Here is a 21,090-nt window from a genome sequence, read left to right on the forward strand (position 1 = left end):
TTTCTGTTTTAAAAGGAAGGCGGACCCAGTCTGGACTATCTTTTTTCCTACTCTCTAATCACACAATTAGAAACAGTAGAAGTGAAAGGGTTTTTGTTTAGTTTTCAGGGTTTGCAAGGTATGTTAAAGCAAGCTTTCCTACATCATTTCTGTTTCTTAATTAGAGAGGCACTCTAAATTTTCAGTGCACATGTGTACATGTATATGTGAAGAAATTCGTAAATTTAAAGTCAAAAGTTCCCATCACCATTGGTGTATATAAAATGGTGAGTATACTTGGAAATTTAAGTTTGACAATAAAATTTACTTGTATGATTGTCAGGAAATTATTTTGTAGTTATAAAGAAGATCATATATGATTGAACAACTTTCTTGTTGGTAAATCAGTTTGAATATAAGATAAATTTTTTGTCATGAAGATATCTTTCCATATCTCATAAACCCTCAAATTTTGAGAGGTCCACAGTATATTTTTCTGCTAAAATGTTATAAAATATCTGCAAGCCTTTGATATATTTAATATCAAACATTTCCTGAAAATATATTGATTTTTTTACAGACAAGAAGGGAGAGGGATAGAGAGTTAGAAACATCGATGAGAGAGAAACATCGATCAGCTGCCTCCTGCATACCCCCCACTAGGGATGTGCCCGCAACCAAGGTACATGCCCTTGACCGGAATCGAACCTGGGACCCTTCAGTCCGCAGGCCAATGCTCTATCCACTGAGCAAAACCGGTTAGGGCTAATATCAAACTTTTAAAACTATATGAAAAGTTATAAATTCTAAAAATTTTGCCAATTTTCTATCATTTTGTAAATTGTTCCTTTTGATGACCTTACTCTAATTTGATGGAATAGCACCATTCATTTGATGTATTATATTTTCAGCATAAAGTACTTTCATTTTTATACAGAATTCTCATGAGCAGAACACCTTTACAAACATGTCCTGCCTGGTAATTATCCATGACCCAGTTTCTCTGAATTTGGAAGATATGGAGACATAACTTCACTGGAATTTGACAAGGGAAAATCCTTTGCCTTCAGAGATTTCATTGTGAACGCATAATAGAAAACCATTTTCAATTTGCTTTGCCATGATGGCGATGTAGCCTGTTACCAGTTTGTTTTATTAAGTCAAGCCCATATTATGTCAGCACAGTGTTCCATTCTGATGGTTTCTAAGTCATTTTGGTTAGAGAATAACTTGATAGTAAATTATTTTGTATTCTGAAGAGTAACCCACTGAATATCTAGATTTCTAATGTATCAAAATTTTCATGGTATGACCTGTTAATAGCTTTTCAGAAGTGCAACCTTAATGAGATCAAATTAAAAGAGCAAATAAAAAATAGAATTAAGTGCTTAGACTTTTCACAGGAAGCACTGACTTATTTGAATCATTTAACTTCCATTCAAGTATTAGAACATGGTATCATAGCTACATAACTTAGTGTCAAAGTTAAAATCAGATTCACAAAACTCCATGTAATAAAATGCCAAAAATATTTTTTCTATATAAGGCAGGTTTTCAGACTGGGAAGTCTCACAATTTTAACAACTACTAAATTTTGCCATGAGCAAAGGGTTCATGTATCTATACATGGAAAATTTGTTTTCAAAGAGTCACCAGCTAGGTGACTCTTTATATTCCAGCAGTAAGTCTAGTGGTTCCAAAGTGTAACTAAGAAAACAGGAGCTGAACTGTTCAAATGGGAAGGATAATATGTAGTGTTTCTAAGCCAAGATTAACAGCACACAAAGAATGGCATTCTCTGTAAAACTAAAGCTGTGTTGAGTGGTTCACCAGAGAAACTCAGTTTTGGCAAGCAATTATTTCCACGTTGAATGACTTCATAGGAATAATGATTATAAAAGAGGCTTGGAGCAAGCACTGGGAAACCATGTCATCAAACCAGTAAAAATCTTGAATACTTCAGTTCCCATGTGTGACAAGGATTAATGAAAAAGTAGTATCTAAACAATTTACACACACACACACACACACACACACACTAATTTTGGCCTGTATAAGGATGTGTCTGGATGACACAAAGGCATTTCTTATACTATATAGAAGAGAAGCAGTTAGGCATGGGGTTAAACGTAAAATATTACTTTGATGTGATGATGGTATTAAAGACTGCCCTTTGATTGCTTCGAATTTATCATAAAGATAAAATAAGAAATGAATGGCATACAGCCTATTTTTTTTTCTGGCTCCAAAGTCTCTTTATTACATTTTGCTGCTGCTTCCATTTTGCAGTGACCCCAAAATAAGGGGACTTAAATTCACAGATTCATAGTCACTGGAAAGCAATTGCTCTTACAAACATTTTTACTTGGGAGGGGACCCCATTGGAGAGAAAGAAGCAGTAGTTTTGATAGCTAAACAGAGAAAGAGCATGCATAGCCTATTTGATTTTTAAAATTAAAAATAATTCAAGAGTTCAGATAAATTGTTCTAAACCTCAACAGAAGACATTTGAAATTATGAATGGGGATTTAAACTGTTAAGAGTTAAATGGAGGAGAAACTATTTCTGTGTGTTAACTGAAAAGACAGATAATGCTATCACACTAGGCAACCTCTCCCAGACAAGCTGCATTAAAGCATTTTTGGAGAGTAAGTCCTCCTTTGTGGCCATATCACAGCTCAGTAGTAATGTGACAATTCCTGAAATCAAGAACAAGTTTTCTAATTTTTAACTCTTAGGTGATTCATCTTAAGCATTATCTAGGCATTATGGTTGTGTTAATTGAGTAGTGGTGTGTCAGAAAGAAGCAAAATGAGAAATAGTAATAAAACATTTAACACTTATGATCATGAAAAGTATGTTTTTCATTCAACTCCAAGCTATGAATGTCACTCACTGTTGGAAGAAATTTGGCATAAGTTTGACATAACATAGAAATCCTTATGGAGGCATAATGTTTCATATAAAATTTCTAGTTATAGTTTCCAAAGACCTTGATTTTTTAAATGCTTCTTGATGAAGCAGAATTTTGGAAAAATCCATTCCCAGAATATTTCTCTGTAAACCTCAATATTTAGCATCTATCTTTCCAGATGACGTTCAATACATGAAATTCTTTGAGTTACTGTTTCCTATTTTTTCAGATATGGATAAAATTATTTTCTCCCTAGCTGCATCAGAAAGTCAATAAACACAGTGCATATTTAGGCAGAATTTGAGCTTTAGGAAGTTCAATTATGATCCTAAACATGGCAACCTGCTGCTGCTGATTGCATGACATATTTGAATCAGAAATGTTCTAAAAGTTGAACCAACAATTAAGGCTTCTTATGCCTATTCAAACCAGAAGTACCGTTAGGTTTATTTGACTATTATGCTATATTGATGGGGGAAAACCCATGTAATATGTTGTTTTCCTAAAGTTAGGCTGTTTTTTTATTTTTAAATATATTTTTATTGTTGAGAGTATTACAGATATCTCCCTTGCTGGTTTTATTAGTGTAAATATGTATATGTTCCATGCAGTTATATACTTAAAATAGTTTGTGTGTTATCTACATTGCAACAGCATTTTCAGAATTATTTATAATTTATGGACATACAAAGGTAAACTCAGTAGGATTTGGGAGGAAATATCTACAGGAAAATCAGATTAAATGGTTGGATCTTTCAAGTTTTACCATTTAGTCAAAGCTGTGTGGTATAAAACTGCAGGTATGAGAATAGAAACCTAATAGGTTGCTGTAATTGATTAGCTTTGAAGACTGCTCCACCCATAGTGATTTTTCTGAGAACAGTAGAGGACTTGGCAGCCAGCCATGTTTTTTTTTACCATATTATCCTGCACCCCTGGTCAGAGGTGATTAGAGCAGAGATGGTTCCTGCCTTAGATTAGCTCCTTCTGTATCTCTTGCCCATTAATTTGGAATTGGTCTCTGCATGTAGTTAGCAATAAAATGCATAAACCATGGAGTTTGGAAATGGATGCAGGGATACAAAGAAAAACTGCAGAGAAAGGAATGAAATAGATAGAGAAATGCAGTCAAGAGGGACTATCTAAGTCCTAGCAGCGGTTCTCAACCTGTGGGTCGCGACCCTTTCACAGGGGTCGCCTAAGACCATCGGAAAACACATATATGATTACATATTGTTTTTGTGATTAATCACTATGCTTTAATTATGTTCAATTTGTAACAATGAAATTGGGGGTCACCACAACATGAGGAACTGTATTAAAGGGTCACGGCGTTAGGAAGGTTGAGAACCACTGTAGGGAATACAAGAGTGGGTGATCCCAGATCCTAGTAAGGTCAAGTTGCCTTGTCTTCTATGAAACACTCATGTGTCCTTCTGCCGGGAGCCGGTCCATCCTTGCTGTTTCAAGGGACCTGGCATATATGGCATACGGTTCTTAATATGTTTGCTCACCTTCTTGGCGCTGTGTTTTAACCAAAGTCATCTCTCCGAGAAAGGTTGAATCCCCAGGTAGGGATTTTCCCCTGAAGTTAGGGAGGGAATAAAACCCCTCAACTAAGTGCCAGGTGGGTAATTAATCCCTTTAACTACGAACAATCATGCTTAAACTACATAATCTTTTCTCCCTGGAATGGAGATAAGAAACGCCCTAACCTTTGTAATAGAGATTGATAGGATTGAATCAACTGGTATAAATACAGTTGTAACAAGACAGAAAGACTCAGAACTTAGAACACAGAACTCAGAACACAGAACTAAGGACACAGGGCTTGGAAGACAGGACCAAGAGAGACAGAGCCTAGGCACAGAACCTACACAGAACATTCTCTAGAGACAGAAGAACTTCACTGGAGAGAGCATGCTGGAGGATCCTGGAGAGGGACTGGCCTCGGAGCCTAGAGACAGAGCCTAGCGGGAGAACATGGCAAGGGATCCTGGACTGAACCTGACTACAGAGATTGGCAGGAGAACCTGACTGGAACCTGGACACTGAACCTGACTGGAGTACCTGTACAGAACCTGGCTGGAGACCCTGACAAGCGAACCCGGCTATGATGATCAACTGAACGCTATCTCTGTATCGTTCCTTCTTCGCCGACTCCGTCCACACCTTTGGGGACCCCTGGACCCGCTGGGGTTGGACCCCGGCATCTGGCGCCTGAACAGGGACCCCTAGGTAAGCGCCCCGCACTCGGGACGGATAGGACTCCACCGTAGGAAAAGGGTGGATAGTCTTTGCCAACTCCGTCCACACCTTTGGGAACCCCTGGAAAAGGATTCCCCTAGGTAAGCCCCCCTCCCCCATTGAGAACCCCCACACTCGGGACGGATCAGACTCCACCGTAGGAAGAGGGTGGATAGTCTTCGCCGACTCCGTCCACACCTTTGGGAACCCCTGGAACAGGATTCCCTTAGGTAAGCCCCCCCATTGAGAACCCCACACTCGGGACGGATAGGACTCCACCAGGGTGCTACAGACCCCCCTATAGAGGATAAGTAGGGTAAGAAGGTGGATAGTACAGAACTTAGATTGAGAAGATGTGCCATACTGAGTCCAAAGAAAGAAGACTCTGTATTGATTCTTAGATTGAGAAGATGTGCCATACTGAGTCCAAAGAAAGAAGACTCTGTATTGATCTTTAGATTAAGAAGATGTGCCATACTGAGTCTAAAGAAATAAGACTCTGTATTGATCTTTTAACACATATGCTTGCTAGCAGAGGAATTAAGGTTACTCCCAGTCAGACAGAACGTTTTATACAAGAAATATGTCCATGCTTTTCTGAGGAAGGAAAGGTAAATGTAATGGCATGGGAGAAGGTAGGCCCAAGGAGCCTTATCCTTAACCCCACTGCAGCCTTTCTACCCTGGGAAAGTGCAGGATTGGCAGGCTCTCCCTGAGATGATAGATCAGGACTCCGGTAATAGCAGAAAGCGCCAATCCTACTCTTAAAATGGATACAAGAGCGCGTTTCAGGTTTTTCTTTTTAATGCTTGCTTTTAAAAAATAAATAAAAAAGGGGGAATTTGCCGGGAGCCGGTCCATCCTTGCTGTTTCAAGGGACCTGGCATATATGGCATACGGTTCTTAATATGTTTGCTCACCTTCTTGGCGCTGTGTTTTAACCAAAGTCATCTCTCCGAGAAAGGTTGAATCCCCAGGTAGGGATTTTCCCCTGAAGTTAGGGAGGGAATAAAACCCCTCAACTAAGTGCCAGGTGGGTAATTAATCCCTTTAACTACGAACAATCATGCTTAAACTACATAATCTTTTCTCCCTGGAATGGAGATAAGAAACGCCCTAACCTTTGTAATAGAGATTGATAGGATTGAATCAACTGGTATAAATACAGTTGTAACAAGACAGAAAGACTCAGAACTTAGAACACAGAACTCAGAACACAGAACTAAGGACACAGGGCTTGGAAGACAGGACCAAGAGAGACAGAGCCTAGGCACAGAACCTACACAGAACATTCTCTAGAGACAGAAGAACTTCACTGGAGAGAGCATGCTGGAGGATCCTGGAGAGGGACTGGCCTCGGAGCCTAGAGACAGAGCCTAGCGGGAGAACATGGCAAGGGATCCTGGACTGAACCTGACTACAGAGATTGGCAGGAGAACCTGACTGGAACCTGGACACTGAACCTGACTGGAGTACCTGTACAGAACCTGGCTGGAGACCCTGACAAGCGAACCCGGCTATGATGATCAACTGAACGCTATCTCTGTATCGTTCCTTCTTCGCCGACTCCGTCCACACCTTTGGGGACCCCTGGACCCGCTGGGGTTGGACCCCGGCATCCTTCCAATAATTTCCTGTTGTATCCAGTTTTAGTTGGAACCAAGAGAACCTTTTGTTAGACAAAGCATCCTTTGTTAGAAGGTTCAATATTCAGGTTGTGTAAATCTCCAAAAAAGGATTGGCAAGTACATGAAGATTTCTTGGCACACTTCCCATCTCACCCCAGTGTGCCCAACACTATTTCCTTGACAAAGATTGCTCCCAGTTGCCTCATTCACAATAAAATGTAACTAAGTGAAAATATTTTAGCGTAAACTCTCCCTTCTGTGTATATGTTTTTTCCGAGATCAAAGTCATATGCTAAGGGTGAAAGATCAATAATCATCAGATGGGATGAAAGCTTCCCAGGAATCTCTGAATCAAGTTATGGTCATTTCTCCCCCATCTTAAATCTAGAATGCATTGGCAATTTACATTAGCCCATAAAAGCTATTGCACTGCACAACTCTAGAGAGTGCCATGTTTTCTCTTAAAAAGTTAGTCCTGCTGACATTGCTTATTTCTTTGCACTTATGGCTACTCTTGAGTTCAGTGTATTACCTCACACACACAACACTATCAAACAAGGTTTTCATTGCCTTCACTCTAGTGCTGTTTTGGGCTCGGGTGTATCAAACCCAAGTAGAATGAAGCATGTTGGAGTGAACCTATTTGTATTTGGTAAAAGATTAACAATATTTGTCTTTAAATGACATGCTAGGATGACAATTTTAGTTCTTAGTGCAAAGTATTATACATCCAAACTTATCAGTCATGTCCACAGCTTTCATCCAGGGTCTAAGCCAGCCATGGGCAAACTACGGCCCGCGGGCCGGATCCGGCCCATTTGAAATGAATAAAACTATTGAAAAAAAAGACCATACCCTTTTATGTAATGATGTTTACTTTGAATTTATATTAGTTCACACAAACACTCCATCCATGCTTTTGTTCCAGCCCTCCGGTCCAGTTTAAGAACCCATTGTGGCCCTCGAGTCAAAAAGTTTGCCCACCCCTGGAGCCATCCACTTTAAAACGTTTTCGGGGTCTTATTCAAAATAAAGTTATATTGATTGATGTGAATTTCAGCTTTGACTGCAATTTTTCTGTGACTCTGCATGACAGCAGATGGCCTCGAGCCCATAAGAAAAACCAATTCACCAGAAGCATCCACTGGTATAATACACAATCCCTACTCTTTGTCAATAATATCTTCAAATTGTTCAGAGAAGCCACATACCCACAGAACATGAAACAAAAGACTGGTTCTGACAACTGGTATTACTGAAAGAAGGGTTCTTTAAGACTTAATTATAGAAGACCTGAGGGATATGGTGGAACTTCCTCTGGGCTATTTTTAGGTGTCTCAGTATTTTATATCACTAATACCCTACATCATCGTTTTCTCATTTGTAAATTTCTCAGGCCTTCAAAAAATCCTTGAACACATTTAACAAAAGTCAAATCCTTAGCAAAAGCGATTTGTTTTCCCTAGGACAAGGGAAAACGCATGCCTTGTTATTTTTCATTCTTATTTGGATCTAATAAGGCAAGGCAAAATAATTTTGCATTCTTTACTCCTTCTTCAGGAAAATGACATAAGAATCCACATAACAAACATAGCACAAGGCAGTTAGGAGTGCTGTATTTTCTACACTATATTTAAATGCTGCAGGAATAAGAATAGAGTCTTAAAAATACATCTTGTCAGGACCCACTCCCTCTTTTCTCCGGTCTTTAAATGCAAACACATGCATACTGAAAGCTCTCAGAAAAATAACCCTAATGAGAATTTCTTCCTTTCCTCAGGAGTGCCCTCTGCCACCATCTATTTAAAGAAAAATAGCGGGCTCCCTACTTCATTCTCATATCATACATTTAAAAGAGCAATTTTCATTTTTTGAAGTATTACTGAAAGGAAAGAAGTCATCTTTTATCACAGTCAGGAAAGGTCACAAAGTCAGTAATCCTCCATTCACTTCCTGACAGAAATATCTTCTTTCCTTCCACAGAAGACCAGAAAAGTGATTTATTTGCAATTGACATTAATACATAAAATGGTCAATGCACCTAGCTATGCCTGGGTAATCCCTTACATGGTCCAGAGGTTTCTTTTATTACCTGCTAAGGCTGTGAATTGAATCTGTTGGAGCAAGCATTGTATACATGATCCCCACACACACACCGCCCCCCCCCCCCCGCCACACACACACACACAAACACTCTTACGTAATATCTAATCCTGGCAAGGCCAAAATATGTTTGTAATGAAGACCAAGCAAGAAGCTCTCTTTGCTTCTATGCCCAGATATTGACATTTTCTTTGCATTGCATTCTCTCTCTCTCTCTCTCTCTCTCTCTCTCTCTCTCTCTCTCTCTCCTCTCAATTCTGTTTGTTTCTTGCAAAACTCATATGCTTGTTTTTCAACCCTCCAAATATTTACCAAGTTTTTTTTGCATCTTCAGAATGGGCCCAACACTGTACAAGACTATGGGACATTACTGAAGGTATAATCTGAGACTTCATTGGTCTTATATTTTAAGTAGGAAACAAAAAGCATGCACATAGAAACAATAATTCTGTCTTATATTGTGGAATGACCTACACTTCTCAAAGTAAATTCATTAATTTCATTGCTACTTGATACTTTTATTAACAATATAGAGTATATAGCAAGATTTTGATGAAAATTAATACATGGTCAAATAAAATGATACATGTAAAAATCAGTCTGGATTTTCCTATCCACTTATAGGCTAAATATTTTCTTTGGAAAAAGAACAAATGTCTACCTATGACCTGTATTTTGTATAATTTAACACACCACTGACTGACTTTAGGTATTAACTAGAGGCCCGGTGCATGAATTTTGTGCATGGGTAGGGTGCCTAGGCTTGGCCAACGATCAGGGCCAATCAGGTTTCCCACCTCCCCGCCTCCTCCTTCCCTCGCTCCCTCAGCGCCCCACCACCTCTGCTGGTCATCCACCATGTTCTGTGCCACCCCCTGGTGGTCAGTACATGTCATAGCGAACAATTGAACTCCCGGTTAAACTCCCAAGGTGACACTTTGCATATTAGCCTTTTATATATATACTAGAGGCCCGGTGCACAAAAATTTGTGCACTCTAGGGGGAGGTGGGTCCCTCATGCCAGCCTATGCCCTCTCGCAGTCTGGGACCACTTGGGAGATAATGACCTGCTGGCTTAGGCCTGCTCTCGGGTGGCAGAGGTCAGGCCCAATCCCTAGGTGCAGCCCCTGGTCGGGCTCAGGGTAGGGCCGATTCGGGGGTTGGGGCACCGCCCCCTGTCACACTCAAGGCAGGGTCGATAGGGAGGTTGCGGCACCACCCCCTGTCACGCACAGAGCAGGGCCAATCAGGGGGTTGGGGAGCTGCCCACTGTCACGCACATAGCAGGGCCCATCAGGGGGTTGGGGTTCCATACCCTGTCACGCACAGAGCAGGGCGGATCAGGGGGTTGGGGTGCTGCCCTCTATCACCCACAGAGCAGGGCCAATCAGGGGGTTGGAGCGCCGCCACTGTCACACTCAGGGCAGGGCCGATGGGGAGGTTATGGCTCTACCCCTTCACACACAAAGCAGGGCCCGTGGGGGGCGGTTGGGGTGCCGCACCCTGTCACACAGAGAGCCACAGGCTGATCAGGGGGTTGGGGAGCTCTTCCCTATCAGGCACAGAGCAGGGCTGATCAGGGGGTTGGTGCGCCTTCCCCTGTCATGAACAGAGCAGGGCGGATAGGGAGGTTGTGGCCCCGCCCCCTTTCACACACAGAGCCGCAGAGCGATCAGGGGGTTTGGGTGCTGACCCCTGTCATGCTGATCCCGGTGCTGGGAGGCCTCGCTGCTCCACTGATTCCGATGCTGGGAGGCATATTACCCTTTTATTATGTAGGATCGGGGCCTGGTGCATGGGTGGGGGCTGGCTGGTTTTCCCTGAAGGGTGTCCTGGATCAGGGTGGGGGTCCCCACTGGGGTGCCTGGCCAGCCTGGATGAGGGGATGATGGCTATTTGCAGCTGGTCACTCCCCCTTCAGGGTGGGGGTCCCCACTGGGGTGCCTGGCCAGTCTGGGTGAGGGGCTGAAAGCCGTTTTAAGGCTGGCGGGTGACTGAAGCTCCCAACCTGTCCTTTCTTTCTTTTTTTTTTTTAATTCTGGGCCAGCTTTACCTCTGAGGCTTGGCTCCAACTCTGAGGCCTTGGCTGCTGAAAGCAGGTATCTGGTTTGTTTGGGTTCTATAATTGTAACACTGTTGCGGTCCTGCTCACTCCAGCTCTGAGATCCCGGCTGGCTGAAAGCAGGGATCTGCGTTTGTTCTATAATTGAAACAATGTTGCGGTCCTGCTGGCTGAAGCCTGGATGGCTGAAAGCAGGTTTCTGGGGTTTTGTTTAGCTTCTATATTTGTAACAATGTTTCTTAAACTGCAAGCTCAGAGGCCGGCAAGGCAAGCGGGGAACGTTAGCTTCCTCCGTCACTGAAGCAAGCAAGCCTCCTGTTCGCTTCAAGGTGCCTGGCTGCCGGCCGCCATCTTGGTTGGCAGTTAATTTGCATATCACCCTGATTAGCCAATGGGAAGGGTAGCGGAGGTATGGCTAATTACCATGTTTCTCTATTATTGGATAGGATAGACTAGAGGCCTGGTGCATGAAATTTATGCATTGGGGTGTGTGTGTGACCCTCAGCCCAGCCTCCACCCTCTCCAATCTGGGACTCCCTCAAGGGATAGGCCCTAAACAGGCAGTTGGACGTCCCTCTCACAATCTGGGACTGCTGGCTGCCTGCCTGATTGTCCCTAACCACTTCTGCCTGCCAGCCTGATCACCCCTAACCACTCCCCTGCCAGCCTGATCAATGCCTAACTGCTTCCTTGCCAGGTAGATCGTCCCTAACTGCCCTCCCCTGCCAGCTTGGTCACCCCTAACTGTCCTCCCCTGCAGGCCTGATAACCCCTAACTGCCCTCCTCTGCAGGCCTGGTCGCCCCTAACTTCCCTCCCTTGCCAGCCTGGTCACCCTAACTTCCCTCCCCTGCCAGCCCGATTGCCCCTAACTGCCCTCCCCTGCCAGTCTGGTCCCTCCCAACTGCCCTCCCCTTCAGGCCTGGTCCCCCCAACAGCCCTCCCCTGCAGGCCTGGTCCCCCCCAACTTCCCTCCCCTGCCAGCCTGTTTGCCCTCCAACTGCCCTCCCTTGCAGGCCTGGTCCCTCCCAACTGCCCTCCCCTGCAGGCCTGGTCCCCCCAACTGCCCTCCCCTGCTGGCCTGATTGCCCACAACTGCCCTCCCCTGCTGGCCACCTTGTGGTGGCCACCTTGTGTCCACATGAGGGTGGCTATCTTGTGTGTTGGAATGATGGTCAATTTGCATATTACCTCTTTATTATATAGGATAAGGAAGGAAAACACAACCATAACTGGGTGGAGGGGTGGTGTAATATGAGTCCTCTGAATAAAACTGGGTCACCAAAGGCTATAGCTTTAGTATAAAACTAAGTGACTCAATAGAGTGGCCATATAGAAAGGCAGGTCAAGGGAAACCTTAGCACTGGGTAGAAAATTTGAGCTAGTCAGTACTAATGTAAGCTTGAGGTCTGAATTCACACTTCCAGTGGGGTCCAAGAAACCTCAATTTGAAATGGTCTTAGTTGGGTAGTACCTGAAATTGTCTGGCAAAAGCAAATAAAAATTCTCTCTGGAAGGCCTTAACTTTGATCCAGGGTAACAGAAATTGAGGATGGAGTTGATTATGAGATGCATCCTGATTTCATAGGTGTGAGAAAATATATTTTAAGATTAATGAAATATTATTATTTATTTGTCGGTGATTATAGAACCTTCATCTCAAAATTAGCTCTTGGTTTTGATTAAACTATTTGAGATTTAAGAAGAGTTCATTGTTATATATCTTGGTCATTATTTTTCAGTGTCTTTATCTTTAGGAAACATATCTCTATTATCTTCTGGAATATGTTTCCAGCCTAGCAATATAAGGCTAATGTAACTTATTCACAAAATAATAATGGTGACAGATATTGGCTAAAACTTTAAGTAGTTTATCTGAAAAATTTGCTCTGTATAAAAGCAACCATTTAAAAAAGTATGATGTTTGCCCTGGTCAGTGTTGCTTAGTTGGTTGAGCATCATCCCATGCACCAAAAGATTGCTGGATAGATTCCCAGTCAGGGTACATGCCCTGGTTGCAGACTCAATTCGCAGTATGGGGCATGCAGGAGGCAGCCAATCAATGGTTCTCCATCATCAATATTTCTCTCTCCCTCTCCCTTCCTCTCTCTCTCTAAAATCAATAAAAAAGTATGATGCTTAACAGCAGGTTAAGCTAAGGAATGTTGGTGAACCAGCAGATAACCTTGCAGGGGTGCTTCCCTACATGATTTTTTAATTAGTATTTTTTTTTAATCTTCTTATTTTGAAATAGAACACACACAAAAGTGTACGAATACATAGGAAGAACTCAGTCATTTATCACAAAGTGAACATCTATATAACCATAACTCAACCTTACAAGATCAAGGAACAGAAAGTGCTAGCACTTCAGAGATCTTTCAAGCCCTTCCCATAACTGTTCCTCACTTCCCTCACCCTAAAGATAACAATTGCCTTGTTTTCTCTTAGAAAAAAATGGCTTGACAACATAATTATTCATCCTATACATTATAGTTTTATTTAGTGTTTTTTGGACTCAGAAAAATGAATTTATGCAGTATTTGTTGTTTTTCTGTCTTATTTTGTTCAACATTATGTCCTTGAGATTTATACATATTGTTGCATATAAACTGCAGTTTGTTCATTGTAATTGCTGTGTAGTATTTCATTATATAAAGATGTCACAATTTGTTTATCCATTCTACAATGCCTGGACATATAGTTCACTCTCAGTTTGGATTATTACAAATATTGATGATGTGATTATTCTTATATAGGTCCCTTGATTGAAACTAGGCACACAATTCTGTTATGTATTTATAACTTGGAAAATAATTGATGGGTTATAGGGAATTCACATGTTCAATTTAATAAGTATTTCCAAGCAGATTTTCAAAGCACTGATATCAGTTTGCATGCCCAGGAGCCACATAATAGAGTGTTGTTGTTTGTTTTATTTAATTTTTAGTTGTCTGGCCTGTGGAAACTTTTTTCAATGACTTTTAAGAACACCTAAAAATTGCAAATAGCATTGTATGATTATATTGTCAGGATTCAAAACTATTGACAGGCTGGGACAATACAGCAATAACAACAACATGAAATTTAGCAGGATTTAAAGTTACATCATCTGACCAAGAACAGTATGAAGAGGCTAAACTTTAGCCGCTAAAGTGTCATAGAATTTCACATGAAAAAGGTGGTGGAATGTTACTAAGATAGAGTTCTGGGGGGAAAAAGTGTTATCCAAAGCTACATCAGTTTCCCCTAAGCAGAGCTTATGTATGCCAACTCCCTAAGGAGGAGCTATCATTTCACTCAGTAGATGTTTACTAATGAATGAATAAGCGAATGACAGAATAGTTGAATAGTTTGTGTTCAAATATAAAAGCAAAGACACTCAAGAGCAAAAATCATCTGTTTACTCTCTTTCCCTTTAAATTTCCTTTAAAAATATTTTAATTGATTTTAGAGAGAGAGGAAGGGGGGGAGAGAGAGAGAGAGAGGAAGGAAGGAAGGAAGGAAGGAAGGAAGGAAGGAAGGAAGGAAGGAAGGAAGGAAGGAAGGAAGGAAGGAAGGAAGGAAGGAAGGAAGGAAGGAAGGAAGAAAAAAAGATTGGCTGCTTCATTCATACCCTTACCCTACTGGTCAAGCTCGCAACCAGGGCATGTTCCCTGACTGGAATAGATCGGGCGACCTTTTGGTGCATGGGTTGAAGCTCAACGAACTGAGCCAGATTGGCCAGGGCTAAGTTTCCCTTTTATTCTAAGAAGGACGGAGAAAATTAGCTGACTAGGGAAGCAAACGATTAAACTAAGAGCCAGTTAAATCAAACCTAGACTTTTATGAAACAACTAGAGGCCCGATACACGAAATTTGAGCAAGAGTAGGCCTTCCTTTCCCTGCTGGCACTGGCTTCCCTCTGGCACCCGGGGCCCCAGGCTTCCCTCACAGCCCCAGCTTCGCCCGGAAGATCATCTGGAAGGACATCCAGAAGGAAGTCAGGTCTAATTAGCATATCATGCTTTTATTATTATAGATTATTATAGATAGGTATTGGATAAATCACTTAAGTTTTAGTTATGCTTTCCAAAACAGAACTATATTTTTCCTATTGTTTAATCCATTTCTTCTGGGCTCCTTTTTGGTTTTTCTTCTAAGTTCATTTTTCTTTCCTTCTCTCTTTTTTTTAAAAAAAGTTTTCATTTCTGTGTTTTATAAAAAAAGGAATCCTGCAGACAAAAGCCTGTCAAATCAAAAAGTCCCTCTTCTGGTCATGCCTTGCTCAGCTTAGGTGTGAACTTCCACAGAGTCCTGTTGCCCTCCAGTTCTATCCCTCATTCATTTCACCCAGAGCAGCATTCTAGTTTTATTTTTTGAAGAAAATAAAATAATATGTAAAAATAAAAAAAATGGAATTTTAAAAATTCATGCCCACAGAGAAGATTCCATGTAAATAAAGTCACACTTCATAAACTTAATGCCTATTAGCATCTCCAGACGTTTCCTTTTTATGTTTATTCCGCTTCTTGTTTTGCTCCATTTTTATTTGCATGCCTCCTCAAAGCTGAGGAATAAATGCCCTGTTTCATTGCTTTTTCCCTAGGTTATTTTGGTTCAGTGGTGTGATGTGTGAAAAGCTTCATATAATTAAGAAATATCTTATTAGTGCCTTCATTTCCCCTTCAGGTTTTTTTGCCTGTATGATCTATGCTACAGATTACATTTACTATAAACTTAATCTATTTTAATGATGCTTTCCAAGAAAACTGTGGCTTTATTTTTCTGTTTACTTGGTAGTTGCCTAGCAAATAGCAGCGGTATATCACTGATTTAGAAAGAAGAAGGCTTATGAAATTTCACCACTTACCAATTTTCCCTATGTTACTAGTATATCAAAGAACAGCACATTTTAAATCGTCTAGTGCTTGCCTGGGGTTCCTTTTTTATGAGACAAAGAAAAAACTTAGCTGGAATTTTACAGCATCTTTGAAAAGGAGTTGCAGCTTCATAATAATGATATATTTTTAGTGTGATTTAACACTGACAAAGTATCCCCCCCCCAAATCTCATTTCATCTTCATAAGAACAAAGCCATTGAGTGTACTGGTTAGAATATGACCTCTGGAGCCAGGCTTCCTAATTTCAAACCCTTCCTCTGTCATTTACCATCTGCTTATGTGACCCAGGGTGATTTACTGAACTCTTCTCTGGGTCACAGTGTCTTCTTTTGTCCAGTGAGAATAATAATAGTGTCTATAGATTTATTATGTGAATGAAATGAGATAATCATTTGTATCTGTTAGTTGTCACAATAATATATGTACTGATATAAATCCTCAGTGGTTTACAACAAAAAGTTTATAGCTGGAGATTGGCTACAATAACCATACAGGGCAGAATAACTCTGAGAATTGGCTGGATGACATTTGATCTAAGATGGCCTAGGCTGAGATCACTAAGTCTCCTTGATTCTGTTCTAGATGTGTCTCATTCTCTAACACTCTATTTCATGGCAAAAGAGGGAAAGACCCATTACTGAAGTTCATGTCAAGCCTCTGTGTTTGCTCACCCATGCTAACATCTCATTGACAAAAAATAAGTTGGTGAGCCCAGACTCAAGGGACAGGGTAGGTCAGCTCACTTGTGATGGGAGAACACTACAAATATATATTGCAAAGGGCACAGATACAGGGAGGGGTAAAAATGTTGAGCCATCATTATAATTTACTATAACATGTAAAACATAAGACAAAGGATTCAATAAATACAGAGCAATTAGTATAAGGTTAATCCAAATGAAATCATCATTTTTGTAGATAAAAATCAAATATCATCAATTTTATACAATTCAACCTCAAATTACTATCAAAACATCCTGTATAAAGGAATTATCATCTACAGTTTTCAGTGGAAGAAATGGAAGCCTATGTCAGTGATTTTCAAGATTACTCAGCTAGTAAATTTTAGCTTTTTATTTTAATACTAGAGGCCCAGTGCATGACATTTGTGCACTGGGGGAGGGAGGTCCCTAAGCCCGGCCTATGCCCTTTAGCAGTCAGAGAGCCCTCAGGGGATGTCCAACTAAGCTGCAGTCGGACATCCTTAGTGCTGCTGCGGAGGCTGGAGAGGCTCCGGCCACCACCACTGCGCTCGCCAGCCATAAACACAGCTTCTGGCTGAGCGGTGCTCCCCCTGTGGGAGCACACTGACCACTGACTACCCTTTTATTATATAGGATAGTCTTCTGACTACATCTAGTTGTGTTTTCTTATATTACAGTTGCATTTTGAAATTATTTAGTGATAGATAATTCTAACCATGATATGACTTTATATATTACAGAGACATAATTTCCCAACCTTTTATCCTCATGACACTCATGCACTTCCAGTGAGTACTGACATCTGAAATACCTGTTCTTTTGCCAATAATAACCCTGTAGCATTCCATTTCCTAGTTATTAGCTCCTAGAAATAGAAATGAAGCTAGTAGTAACTAAATGCTATATCAATATTCCCAGAAAAACCATCTCAAAAGCACTTGAGAATTTGTGAGTTATAGCTAAATACATTATTTTATGCTTCTCTCACTTATATTTTTCCTTTTTAAAATATATTTTTATTGATTTCATAGAGGAAGGGAGAGGGGGAGAGAGAGAGACAGAAACATCAATGATGAGAGAGAATCATTGTTGTCTGCCTCCTAATGCCCCACACTGAGGATGGAGCCCACAACCCGGGCATGTACCCCAACCAGGAATTGAACCGTGATCTCCTGGTTCATAGGTCGACACTGAACCACTAAGCCACACCAGCTGGATTCACTTGTATTTTTCTAAACATGGTGGCTATGGTATTTTTCACTTTTATTTCTTGTTTGTGTATTTAATTATGACACCCTAAGTACTCATACTTCTAGCCAGTTAAATAGACACATTATGTATAAATATATATTTGGAATATTTTATATATGTGCATATTACATATTTAGCAATAAACTATGCATTGTAACATTTCTAGAGATATTTATGTATTGTTTTTGTCTTTCAGGTATCATCTACTCAACAAATTGACTAGGTTAATAAATAGCTGTATAGTTACAATACACTTGATTTCCCTATGTGTGGATTCAGATAAGAATTAAGTGAACATTCAAATAAAATTATTCTTCCAATTAGAAGTAGTGTTTCATTCAGAAAGAGATAATTTGTATAAAAGCAATAAACTAATGAAGCTCCTCATTATCATACATTGCTACTGAATTCAGTTTACTTATCCATAAGTTAGTACATAATTGACAGTAGATGCAATTTCATTTCCCACTCCCATAAGGTCTGGAGCATCAAAGGATTCATGCTTTTCTAACATACTGGTAATTTTGAGACTTCAGAATTCTGTTAGTTAATGCTTTTAAATTGAATGATTGCACTGATTTATTTTGTTGGTGCTATCAAATCAAGAAATACATATATATTAGTAGTGTAGAAAGCCATAGCATATTATTAGTACTAGTGACACCCTAGATACTCACACTTCTTAAGTGCCCTGTTTTCTGCTCTGAACCGGAAAGCCATGTGTCCATGGAACACCTGCCATATGCCATCTAAAGGAAGTGTGAGGAGAAGGGGACATGACATCACAGGGTACATAGTTGATTCCTTTTTCTGTCATGTACTGGTTAGATGACTTCGGGAAAGATACTTAAGTTAAATATTCTGTCTCTAATATTTGTATAAGCCCTAACTCACTGTGTCACTTGGCATCAAATGTAATCTTGTGTACACAGTTATTGGTCAAGCTGTGAATTGTAGAATCCAGAGAAGCATCTGATACATACCTGGTTATATGGGGTGTTTCAAAAAATGTATACACACTTCCATAGCTGATAGCTTAATTTTGAAAATGAAATGTATTTTAATAAACACATTTTTGGAGACAGCCTATATATCTAGTAAAGGAGAAAATGAAAAATAGCCTCTAACGCTAAGGATGTTGCCAATCAAATCTTCCAGTAATAGTACTTTATTTTAGGAGTTTCTTTTTCTGCACATTATAATTGCAATTGATTATTTTAATTCAAGAGTGTAGACTACAGTATTTTTCAAACTTTTTTTTACTGTGATACAGTAAGAAGTACATTTTTATTTTAGACCAATATACATATATTGTACACACATCTGAAGTAAAAGTTTCATGAATTATTACTAGCTGTATTGCCATCTAATATCCTCTACTTTGCCTTGTTCAGCTGCAGTTTATTTTATTTTTAAATATTTTAATTGTTTTTTTAGAGAGGGAGGAAGGAAGAGGGAGAGAGAGAGAAAAAATCAGCCCTAACCGGTTTGGCTCAGTGGGTAGAGCTTCGGCCGGCGGACTCAAAGGTCCTAGGTTCGATTCCAGTCAAAGGCATGTACCTTGGTTGCGGGCACATCCCCAGTGGGGAGTGTGCAGGAGGCAGCTGATCAGTTTCTCTCATCGATGTTTCTAACTCTCTGTCCCTCTCCCTTCCTCTCTGTAAAAAAATCAATAAAATATATATTTTTTTAAAAAATCAACATAGACTTGCTCCCTCTGAGCTCCAGTGCTGAGACAGAAGCTTGATAGGATCCAGGGACATACGAAGAGGAATTAAATTGTCTGGCATAAGGACAAGAACTCAGAGGCAGCTTTCTCCCAGACAAAAGTGCTCCCAGAGATCATTGTTCCTCTGCTGAAACCTCCCAGGCCACAGAGTTGACTGGCAGGTGAAATATTTGCAGCACCAACTATCTGTTGGCAGTGTCCTTTTCATATGAATGGCCTGCCCTGGCTGGAGCTTCAGACTTTCCTAAAATCTCTCAAACAAGTAGCAGCTGGACTCAGCATGCCCCATACCTCTCAATAAGTGGCCCCAGGCCCAGCGCTAGCAGCAGCCTGCCTTATTTCACAGTTTGGCCTCTCCTGGGCACTTCCAAGCTCAACACAAGTAACAGCCACCTGCAGAGCATTCTATAGCTACTGCTGGGTGGCCCCAGGCAGGGCACAGGCCGTGGCTGACTTTATATCTCTCAGGGGGCCCCCGAGCCAGGGCACCCAGTGAACAGCTTCAGACCATGCCACATTACAACGCTTTGCATCCATGAGCAACACATTCAAGGGGCAATCTTAGTGAGTATCAAAGCCCCACTAAAGTAAGTCTCGATCCATAGGGAAATCTTCTGCACATCAACTTTTCCACTGTAGTCACAGCTGGTCCTCAAAGCCAATTGACCTGAAGGTCAATTCCTTCCAATGAGACCAACAGCAATCAAGGCTCAACTGCAATAAGACAGTCCACACAGGGGCACGCCTAGAATGTCCAGCGCAGGTGAATAGGGAGGCTGAGCCACTGTGCTCTACAGGGTACATATTATATAAGGCCACTATACCAATTCCAGGAGACATAGGGCCATTGGGCCCTGCAGGATACTTACTACATAAGGCCACTATACAAATTCCACGAGACATATAAATGATCTACCTAATATTTAGAAACAAGCACAAGGAAGCAACCAAAATGCGGAGACAAAGAAACATGCCACAAATGAAAGAACAGAAGAAATCTTTAGAAAAAAAGAGCTAAATGAAATGGAAGCAAGCAAACTACTATATATAGAGTTCAAAAACTGGTTATAAGGATGCTCAAGGATCTCAACCATTTGTATGCTATAAATGTTTATAGATGCAAATGGTGGGCCTTTTTAATTAAATTCAAAATATTGTGGCAGTTAACTAGTTAATGAGAGCTTCAAGGGACTTACTGAGAATTTCAAGAATTTTAGTGAGAATTTCAAAGACATGAAAGAGGACCAGTCAGAAATGAAGGATATGCTAACTGAAATGAAGAATAATTTACAGGGAACCAACGGTAGATTAGAGGATGCCAAGAACCAAATCAGCGATTTGGAATATGAGAAAGCCAAAAGCACCCAATCAGAAGAGCAAAAAAGAATAAAGAATAAAAAAAATATGAAGATAATGTAAGGAGCCTCTGGTACAACTTCAAGTATACCGACATTTGTATCATGGGGATGTCAGAAAAAGAGAGAAAGCAAATATTGAAAACCTATTTGAAGAAATAATCATAGAAAATATCTCCTACCTGGTGAAAGAAATAGACTTATAAGTCTAAGAAACACAGAGAGTCCCAAACAAG

This window comes from Myotis daubentonii, chromosome X, assembly GCF_963259705.1.
Source record: "Myotis daubentonii chromosome X, mMyoDau2.1, whole genome shotgun sequence".
NCBI classification, from domain to species: domain Eukaryota; kingdom Metazoa; phylum Chordata; class Mammalia; order Chiroptera; family Vespertilionidae; genus Myotis; species Myotis daubentonii.